Source organism: Emydura macquarii, unplaced genomic scaffold, assembly GCF_026122565.2.
Source record: "Emydura macquarii macquarii isolate MOO-44397 ecotype Brisbane River unplaced genomic scaffold, CSIRO-AGI_Emac_v2 contig_1348, whole genome shotgun sequence".
NCBI classification, from domain to species: domain Eukaryota; kingdom Metazoa; phylum Chordata; order Testudines; family Chelidae; genus Emydura; species Emydura macquarii.
Genome location: NW_027131485.1, coordinates 2,591,402 through 2,602,500, shown reverse-complemented (window position 1 = coordinate 2,602,500; position 11,099 = coordinate 2,591,402). Strand labels below are relative to the sequence as shown.

The window sequence follows — 11,099 nt, the reverse complement described above, 5'->3', positions numbered from 1 at the left end:
TATGTTTAAAAAGGAAAAGGTATTAACCTCCGAGGAAATAAATATTGAAACAAAGGGTTCTAGCCACAAAGCCCCAAATCCCATCAATTCAGTCTTCCGCTCTTAATTTTCCTGCGTTCTTGATTTTCATCGTATTTCATATCCGGGCTTCCCTCTCTCTGCTCTGGTCCATGCCTTCCAAAACGGCTTGCAGATATCTATTTGTGTGTGGGCCATGTCCATTTCCGAGCTCAGTTTTAAGTTTTATGTCATTTGATGTTATTTTCAGTTTGGATTTGATAAGGGATCAGCTTCTTCGGGAGGGGAAAAAAAATGTAAATTGCTGGATGTGGGTGTAGCTGTAATGAAAAATCAGAGCAGTTAAATCGTAAAATTTGGATTAAGAAGCTTGAATTTAATACACACACAACACATTTATTAAAGCATTAGAATAATTGAAATTTGCTGCTGGAGTAGTCCAATCTGTTTAAATAATTCTATGGGTGTCTTGTTGTGATAAAAGATTATCTGGAATTCTATTAAAGGCGCAGTAGCCTGATTTCTAAATCCTATTTGGATACTTTCAATAACTATCAATAATCTCATCTACTCAACAGCCTCTCCGCTTTATCTGAAAGTTTACAGGATTTCAGGAGAATTCCATAATAAAACCCCCCCAACATCGGAGGAAAGCGGTATCTGTCATTCATGTTCGGATTTAAAAAATATTAATATTAGAAAAACACCCACTGAAAGGTTTGCTGGTTAAGTGCCAGCCGAGATGCAGGGTTAGATTGGTTTTGTATTTCAAATCTCACCTGAAGGTTATTTTTATCTATCTAAACAAATTATCTTGTCTGTTTATGGAGTAATTACATCAATGAATATTATGCATAAGGTATGCTCTAGCCAAATATTAATTAAAGGCTCAACACACCTCTATTTCATTTCTGCAGGGCTCTATTTATACCCAAGAATGAATACCTGGTTTTCTTTAATTCCCCCATTTATTGGAACTTTCAGTTAATTTTATACTGTTTCATAGCATTCCAGAGCCTAATTTCCTTTGTTTATGGGTAAAGTATCTTTTTAATTGTTAACAGATACTCTCCTGTTCGGAAAAACTAGCACGCCCAGATCCCAGTGCTTTCACTAATTGCTGTTAATTTTCTTCATTAACTTCATTTACTCTTCAACCCCTTAACTGTATTTTTGTTTAAAAAAAAAGAAGTCTTATACTTTTCCATTAAATAATCTCTTTAAAGGGCGAGCACCAGACGAATCAAACACGATGAATAGGAGTGCTCACTTTGGAATCTTTTCTAAAGGTTGTATTTTCCTTTGATATTTTTGGGAGGCATCAATATATCTTCCTCCCTGTTACCCAGCAAACTTTAAGGCACGATTTTTTCATGGTTGAAAGCAACACCCAGTTTTTGGCATGTGTATTTATTTTTGGACTAACAGAAGGGTCTCAGATATTTACAGCAGGAGTGAGCTTTGGTGGAATGGGATTTGAAAGAAAACACCAGCTACGAAAAATGATCAAAACAGGGGTGGCAAACACTACACTACGTCTCCCCCCACCCTCCGCCCTTGTGAATAAAGTAGCTCTTCCTTTTTCTTTCTTTTTTATTTTTTTAAGCTTAACTCCCAGGGCCCAGCCCTGATTTCATTCTGGTTATTAGACAGCTACCAGTGACGGGCCGCAGTCCGCTTCTTTCCTGCTAATTATCACCTTATGAAAAGTGTTTCATTAAGAAACTCTGCTTTTGATTAATTATCGACAGAATGCTGACCAGAAAGAAATGAAATTAGTCACTGACCCCGTCGGAGTAACACTGAAAATTCATCACCTATCCTTTTAATATTGAAAGGCACTGTAGAATTTTAATAGAAAATATTGTTTTTTCCAAACCTCCCAGTCTTTATTAATGCCCCTGGGCAAGAACTGATATTGCTGGCAATATAGCAGTCTTTGTTCATTTTAAATTTATTAAACATAATGCACTTCATTTTCCAACATTTCACTGTTTCTTTTTAATTTCACTCACTGTAAGTACAGAATAAACCCTTTTTAAACATTTAAGATATTGGGGGGGAAGGGGAAAACCCATATAAGGAGATAGAACAGAAAGGCGACGGCCATCAAATAAATGTAAGTAGAAGCAATTGTAATTTAAGCTCCCAACTACTATCCCCTTCAGACATTAAAGACAATATCTGTAACTATAAAATCAGATTATTGAAAAGAATGATGAGCCCAGCATGGGCCCATTTGCTTCCAGTTTTTCTGTCTCTTTAAAAACAGGGCCTACAGAAAGTTGAAAATCAATAGCAGAAGTGGACGGCCCCCTCCCTTGAGGGGCGGGGGGAAGAGGCAGGTACACCCCCGCACCCAGGTTATCAGGAAGAAGCAACCCCCTTCAGATCTTTAACTCGGAATTCTGTGCATTCCGGGGCTGCAGCCACCCTGGGAACTCCGGTGTGGTTCACCCTCAATCTGCGTGCGCGCTGGGCTCGCCTTGGCCTCTGGTTCTCTTCCTTTAGCCGGTTTGAGGCTCCATCGTCTGGGAGAACTTTCTCCAGCCTGGGGAAGTCCAGCTGGTGCTGAAAGGTGGGGGGGGGGGGGGGTTTCTGCTGCGGGCGTGTGTAGGGGGTGGAAGACTTGGTGCTAGTTACAGACAGGGAGATCACTGCTCCTGCTAACTTTTGGATGGTCTTCTGGGGGCACTTCGCAGAGCCCCCCCCCTCCCCCCAAAAGCCGGAAGGAATGTGTAGAGATCCAGGGGCACTGCCCCATGGGAGCCTACCCCAGATTTAGAGCAGGGCCCGTGCTGATTTATAGCCCCCACCGTTCGCCCCTCCCCGGGGAAAAAAAAAAAAAAAGGAGTAACTTTCAGCGGAGGGTAACAGGGCGGTTCTTCTTCTTCGCCCAGCTCTGGCCAGGCCGCGATGCCCCTGCAGACGGGCTGTGTATCCCAACAGCTGCAAATCACCCGCCCTGGCTTTCCCCGCATTCAGCCTCCGCTTCCCTCTTTCCCAAGGAATCCGAGACCTGCGTTTAATGAAACGTGAAGTGTGAAAACTTCCTGAGCAGGGCCGCCCTAACGACGTTGCCAGATGTGCCCCGGAGACAGGGGGCAGCCTCACCTTCTCCTCGCCACCGCCAGCTGCTGGGAAGCCCTTTCATCCCGGCCCCCTCCTTGCATCCCCCCCCCAGGCCGGGCCAGAGGCAGCAGATCGGCTCAATTATAGGCACGGGCCGTCCCGCGCCAGGAACTTGCAAAAGCAACTTGTCCATAGAGAAATGATTCCTTTCTGTGCGCCCTGCTGGCCTCTCTGCCGGCCCCAGCACACGGCATATTGCTTTTCACACGCTAAGGCCCGGCCTGCCAGCTGCTCGGGAGGAATCCACTTTCCACTGAGCTGGGAGATCCCTTCGCTTCGCTTTCCTGGCAAGTGGCACATGCCCGGGGAGTTTTAGGACCAGACAATGCACTGCTGAACCCCAAACCCACATGTAGGCCCCCCTCTATCCCCTTCCCTTGGCTAGTGCTTCCTGGCTCCAAATGATTTCCCGGGACCTTTTTTGCTGCGGCTCGAAGGAGAAGTTTTGTCCCTGTGGGGAGGAGGTTTCCCTGGGTGGCGGCGCCACCAGACAGCGCTTCTGAGACTCGGGGTGGACGTTCAGGAAAACGTCCCTGCCGGCGAGGGTTGGTTTGCGGAGTGGGGCGGTGAGAATCGTTACCCGCCCTGGTCCAAACGTGTAACTCACGCGAACTTCAGCACAATCCGCAGGGAGCTCTGGGTCGTAGGTTGGAAGGACAGCAATGCGGAGCCGGGGGAAGAGAGATGGGATAATTTGGGAATAAGGCGCATCCTGACATCTCCATGCCAACCCGAATTCAAGTCTCTGCTCTTAGGGGAAAGGCGAAGCGTCTGCACGTCCTGTGCTCTGAGCGGCCTTTAGCTTGCCTTCCAGGCTGGTTGGGTGAGTTTGTGTAGACGCTTCGTTGTGCAGAAGTACCCTTCTCAAACACACGGATGTGTGTCTACACACACACACAGGCCCCTGCCTCAACGCCCGAACAACTTGATTATGTCCCAGGCTATTGCAGTAAATAGAAATAGCTACGCGAAGAGCGGGCATTAAACACCAAAAACGCGGTCTCTTAAAAGAGTGAGATTAACATTGCACGGCTCTGGTTTGAAGGTCACCTCCTCGCTTCTGTTTTCTTCCTCCAACAGACGGGCTGAATCCTCTTTGGCTTCTATTACACAATTTTCATATACATTCACCTAGAGGATGAATAGCAAAAAATCCCACGTCGTCTTCCTTCCCCCACTCTGCCCCCATAACCTAGCACCAATTAAAGGGATTTTCTCTTGTATCCCTCCCCCCCCCGGTTAGTGGTGCTGCAAGAAAAGTCCTAGCTCGACGAGTAAATAAATAAATAAAAGCCAGTTTCCTATTTTTATGAACCATTTAACTCCAAAATAGACCTCCAGTATCGAGCTCCTAACGCTGGATTTCCATATCCAGTCACTCAGCCCTGCTTATCTTCATGTATGGCTGCTTCGTGTTTAACACACAATTACATTTTCTCCCTCCAATTCCATTACAAATGGAATCTAGGCAGCATTGTTTGAAGAAATGTACTGCTTCAGTTCTAGTTATGTCGTACAATTCACAGAACAGTGGGAAAACCTCGACACCAAAGAGTCAACACACACACACACACTCACTCTCTACGCACAGAGCCCATTTCAAATGCCTCTCGGTTTTATTTACTGTAAACAAATGCTGCCATGGAGTTTGGAAAGAGGCTATCCAGGAAAAAAAAAAACAACCCACAGCCCAAGCGATTGGAAGTTAATTAATTGTATTAAACTATTGACTGACTACCTAGCTCAATAGTAATTCGTTTAGAGAATATTAAAATCTGAGGAACAATAATACAATTGATGCCAATTCCCAGCGGAAGGAGATGGCCAGCAAATTGGATACTTTTCTTAATCTGGCGTAAATAATAACATGTCTGTTCCCACTCCCTCACAAGCCAACTCCCCTATCGTTTAGTCCAGACTCAAAAGCCTGTTTCCATAATTGATATCAGTTACTCTATGAGTGCTTTTGCATTTGTTCTTGTTATCCCTTATAATTACAAAGTTCAGCCGTTGGGTTTGGTGCAGGTTTGTTTATTTATTTAGCAAAGACCTGACTCGGGCCAGATGGGGAACTTCTTCCCAATGGGTTGGTCTCTGAGCTCCCTTTTCTTACAGCCCTAGGAAGGCGACACCTCTCTTCACGTGTTATTCTGATTGCCCCCCCCCCCTTTGTCAATTTCCGTAGTTAACCTGGCAGAATCCATGTGTCGTTTGGAGCCATATTGGTACAAGCTCTTTATGTCTATAACGTCCCCACTGAAAGTTACTTATGTTCATTCCCTTTTCTGACATGCTGTCCCTGCTTTCACTCCTTTGTCCCTAACTTCTTTAGCCGTGTCCCTGATCTCTTAGAGCAGAGAGTTGAGAGGTATGACTGAAGCTCTGCTGAGGGGGGGGGGGGGGAGAAGAGAACAGTTCAAAGGAGTTTTCTCCGACTCCTTTCATAAGAGCTGTACTTAGCGCTGCATTGTGTGCGCTGGAGAAATATTCAGTTTGCAAATCCGGTTTGAAGAGGCGAGCCTCAAATCCGTTTGTCTATGAAAGCGGTGGGTGGAAATGATGAGCCCAAAACATCAGCTGTGGAAATTATTCCAAGGAGTCAAGCAGATCATTTAGGAGAAAAATAAAAGCTGGATGAAACGGGACACTTGAATTATACTATCAGGAGTGAAAAAGCCATATCTCCGCTACATTGTAGTGGGTTTAGTCCTTTCTCTTCTTCTTTCTCCTTCCAATGGTTGAATTTAACATTCTTTAAATGATTTGATTATTAAAGGGACCGGCGGCCCCCACCCTCACCCACAAAGCAGGGGCTGTAATAACTTTATTGCGTTGTCATTTTTCTAGCCCTTTGCTGGGGGGGGGGGGGAAAGCCAGGCTTTTTGCATCCATTTGAAACGCCAGTTCACACGGGCAAAAGCCACCGCTCTGCTTCCGCAGGCTCCGGTTTGCGCAGATCTAACTATTTCGTTATTTATTCGCTTATTTATTCATTTATAAAGTGTTTACTTAGCTCAGTGCAGATGTAACATCTCATTTACAGGGTGGCCCCGGGGCAGAGAAACAATTGGCAACAGAGAGAAGAGTAACTCAAGAGAATAAAGAGACACAGAGAGAGAGGAAGCTGCTATCCGAGAGACAAGGGGAAAGCGGCGGAGCGGCTGGCTCTCACCAGGCTGGCTCTTCTCCGCCTTACAGGAGCCTGGGACCCGCCTCCCAGAAATGTCGACCACCCACCCGCTGGAAAAAAAGGTTTCCAATGGTGGAGGCACGAGGCAGATCAATCTTTGCACCGTTCTTTGTCATCTGAGGAGGAGAGACAGTGTGTGTGTGTGTGTAGTTGTGTGTGTGTGTAGCCCGGGAATGAGATCCCCTAGATTAAAACCCAGCAGAAGGGTTTCAGACACACGTTTGCTAGCATCTGACACTGTGGGGTGGTTGGGTTGTTTCGGCCCAGTCCCCATCCTAATATTACTTCTCCCTCTCCGGTGCCATCCACCCCGGGTCCCAAAAAATGCTTTACGGACATGACTGAAATGAAGCCGCACAATCCCCGCCCCAGGCAGGTTGGTATTAACAGCCCCATTTTACAGATGGGGAAACTGAGACACGGGTTGACGTGACTGGGGGGAGGGTGGGGATCACGCAGCCAATCAGCGGTAGAGCTGGGACTATCCAGCTCTTGCCCAGTCCTAGCCTGTATCCGATCCCAGGCCCATCCCACCTGCCTGTGACACAGTTTAACAGAGAAAGGGGGAGTTTTGCTGAATTGCTGGAAACTTGCTCCACTAAATCTGTCCAGCAGGGACTCCAGCTCCTACCTGACTGCACAGCGGGTGGTTGGCACGAGGGGAAAGCTTATTTACCTGTTTGCTGCAAGAATATATCCTGAGACTGGAGCTAGGCCAAGAGAAATAACTTGTACCTACACGCATGCTGCTCTGCCCCTGCCTGGCTAGCTAGCTACCGTAACGACCCCGTTTTCCTGCACAGCCCTATGCCTGCAACTGCGCGGCTCCTCTTTGCTAAACCACCGGCAGCACGTAGAGACGCCCCAGAGATGAACGTGGGGATGCTCTGCCTTTTATTTCCCTGAGTCCACACCTGCTTCTCTCCCCCGCCCAGCTCCGCCCGAGCAACGTTCTACCTCTAAAGCACAGGGCCGAGCCCTGGGGGAGGTCAGAAACGTTTGTTTTCCACTTGGTAAACTAGAGCGGCGAGGCACTCACGCTTCACCCAGCCCTGAATGGATCCCAGAATTGGTCTCGAGTGGGACCATCGCTGCTGCAGAGCACAGGCTGCTTTTAGATCGCCTGGTCCTGGCCCGCTGAAGGAGCCCGGCTACTTTCTGCCATGAAGATGCTGCAGAGAGGGTTGTCTGACAATCTGTTCCGTCTCGGCAGGTCCTGCCGAGTGTTTGCAAAGAAGAGTATGGGAGTGGCAGGCTGGCAGCTCCTTGTCCTTCTTGGCATCCCCTCGGCATCCCTTCAGACTGGTGCTGATGGGAGGCAGCTGCTGATTGTTTAAACGAGGAGGCAGTTGCTTAGCAACCCATAGGAGGCTCATTACTGAAGCCACAGTGATTAACAAAAAAGGGTATGAAAGTAAAATGGATTAATTATTTAATTAACTAATTGATGATCAACTTCTTTTTAATTATTCACTTAATTAAAGAAGTGTAACTACAACACTGCCCTTATCAAGTGTGTTGATATACTGACAAGATTTTCAAAGACAAAATTCCTCCCTGCTACAGCACTGTAGACTAAAGTTTGCGCCTGGCTCGTGAAATCTGGATTTCAGGCTTTCCTGCCAGATATTTTAAATCTCTCAATTAAACTTTCCAGAAGGAGTTGAGCTTAGTTTTCACATTGGGCAGAGCAATCAAAAGAAGTTATATGCATTTCTCTAACGCAAGGCTGCAAATCAGGAATTCTTTTCATTCTACCCACTCAGCTCTGAGGAAGTACCAGTGAGAAACGTAGTGAGACCCCAGGGCTCTTAAATCTGATTTGATTTTTTTTTTAACTGGACAATGATTGAATTGCACCCGGTCAGCCCCGAAAAAAAAAAAAGTTATTAATAGCTGGTGCTTTCTCTATGTTTATTTTTGTGAGGCAGCACTAGGCCAAAGGGCTGACTAGGTTCTCGCAATATCTAGCCACTTTTTCTCTAAGTGAAGGAAAGAGACCTTCAAAATGAAGGTCAGATGATCAAAGTGGGAAGAATGAAAGCCACTTAAGTGGCTGCTAGTTGAATTGTAAAATCAGTCATTCTGCGTTATGACCATGTTGCTACCATACCGCACATTTTTGTTTTAGGGGAAATAAAAGGAGAGAGAGATTTTAGGGGAGGAATTCTATCTAAAAGGTGTGTGTGCGTGCATGTGGCTGGCTTGTGTGTGCCAGTGTACTAGTGAGGGCAACTCGGTGGGTGCGTGCAAAATGGCGTGTGTGCTTGTGAGTATGTATGCTGTGCAGGCTAGATTTCATATACAGTAAACACATGCACACGTATATGCTAGTTTTCACATACGGGATGCATGAGATACTGTGCACGCCCAGGATGCATACCGGTGTGTTTGTGAGTGTGTGCATGGGCAGTTGGACATTATGCCCGTGCATGCTAGGTGTGTAGTATGCATGCATGCCTTACACAACTATCTATGTGCGCAGGAGAAACAAGGCGAATCCTTCTCTTGGTAGAGGCCTGGTTCTCCCCGCACTGATGTCGCTTTCCCACTAGGGTAACCCCACTGATTGCCATGGAGTTACTCTGATTAAGGGTGAAAGGAAGCAGGCCCCAAAGCACCAGTCACTGGGGGTGGGAGGGGAAATACAGGAAGACGAAACCTCTGCTCCAAACCTCAGACATTTGAAAAATTGCCCCATTAAATGGACAGCCAACCCCTTTTTGTTTTCCAGAGGCCTACTCTCAAGTCCTTTCTTGTTTTCTTTTGGCCTCAAGTTCCCAAGTTTTAGTTTAACTTGGAAATAAAGGGTTTGCTTCCCAAGTCTTTGTCTTCTTACCTCCGCTCAGCAATGTCTGGCTCTCCCTTTATTGCACTAATTTTGGTTTTGGTTTTTTCTAAGTAGGCAGTGCAGCTTGTCGAAAACGTTTCCCCCTCTTGATTAATTTACCTCTAATGACAAAGCTGTCTCCACAATCAGCAGGTAAATGCAGTGAGTGAAATCAGCTTATTCTCCCCAGTTAGTGGGGCTGATTAGGGAGAGATGTAGGTACCAGATCAGCAGAGAGGAGACCCAGGCAGCAGAGATGCAATCGATTCTATTTACCCATCCCAAGTGTGATTGGATTTATTGTCAGTGTGAAGAAGACAAACGGATCACTTCTGTTCAGCCCAGTATTGGCAGTTCCATGAACTGCTGAAGAAAGGGAAATTTGCAGGGGCTCTGCTTGTTTTTTCATCTCTGAAATGCATGCCACCCTCCTGTGCATAAGCAGCGGTGTTTGTGCACAGGGCTCTTGTTTCATTGGAATTAACCCAAAGACACCTAATTCATTACCAACGTTATGGAGATGATACAGGTGACCAAGCCTTTGCTCCTCATGGGTAGAAGGGAGTGGGCTGGAGGTTAAGACTGCAGAGGCAGGACATTAAGGGCTAGATGAAACTCTTAATTACCCAGCTGTGTAAATAGGGAATAACTCCATCAGCACAGCCGAGAGCAGAATGTGATACTGTCTGGATGGAAAAGGAGCAGACAGGCTGGAGGGACCTGGGCCTTCTCTTTATACAACCCTAGCTAATGTGTACAGATCATTTAAAAATTACTAGCTAAGGAGGCAGGAAAAAGCAGGGGGGGGAGCAGCATGGGGAATCTGGAGATCTGGCTAATATTCTTGGTTCTGCCTCACAGTTCACCTCCCCATGCCTCAGTTTCTCCAGCTGTAAAAAGGAGGTAACTCTGCTTCCCCTCTACAGTGGGGCTGTGAAGCTGAATGGATTAGAGTGACCTCCGTGCCTCTGACATGGTGTGACTTGGGCGGAAGAGAATGTGGAGCATGAGTGGGGAGGCTGGAAGATGGGGGAACCTTGCGCTGAAGGACGTGTCTCCTGTTCTCCCCTGCAAGTCTCATTGGCTGCACTGCCCCACTCCTGGTATTTGTACACACCTCAGTGCAGGAATGGAGGGCAGTATCTGAGCTCACATGGCAAGTGTCAAGGCCAAGATGGGACAGAGCAGTTTAATCTGAGTTTGACCAAGCCATCCCATCTTCTCCATCCTCACACCTAGTCCTTGCTCTCCAGGCTATAGCTGTAACAGCATTGACATTAGTTTAAATTTAAATTTAAAAGCCTCTCTTCACCTCCCTCCAAATTTTGTGGCTAATCCCCAAACTCCCCTTAATTAAGCAGAGGGTAGTTTAAAATGTTCTAACCATCTTTGGGAGGGATTATATATTTCAATCATTCTAGGGTGGCTATTTGTGATACCACTAGATAGATAGCTATAGTCCTTGTCTAATCAAGAACACAAATTATAATCCTCCCAAAAGGCATTTAATAGCGATTGAAACTTCTGCCTATTGGGTTTAAGGCTTTAGAGGCTTAGAAGTGGTTCTGAAAAGTGGGGAAGGGGTAAATTCAAGGACTTCAGATGCTTTCTTTTGTAAACCCCAAATCTTATAGTTTTTCGTTTCTGGTGATCTTTGGGGTGACCTGTAACAATACAGCATTTTCCCAGGGAAAGGTGACTTTTAAGTTGATAATGTCCCTTTTTAATTAAGTGGCTCCTATGCAGACTTAAGTTCCGTGCATCTTACTAATACAAAGGGAACACATTGAGTAAGTCAAACATGTCTGATCCCAAATAGGACTTTCAAGGGACGGGCACATTATATTCTTGGGGTTGCACAAGAGTCTCATTATCTGCAGTGGAAACTGTGCATGTGCGTTTGAGGGCAGAGTTTGGCCCTAAAGTATC

At 46.2% G+C, this 11,099-nt stretch overlaps 1 long non-coding RNA gene across 1 annotated transcript; it reads right to left on the bottom strand.

Moving 5' to 3' along the window:
• Nucleotides 1–2,798: 2,798 nt before the first annotated feature.
• On the bottom strand, nt 2,799–3,996 carry LOC137155274 (uncharacterized). The gene is made up of 2 exons (XR_010920398.1): nt 3,758–3,996; nt 2,799–3,037 (listed from the first exon to the last, which is right to left on the bottom strand). It is a non-coding gene; the product is annotated as an uncharacterized lncRNA (long non-coding RNA).
• Between the last annotated feature and the right edge of the window lie 7,103 nt (nt 3,997–11,099).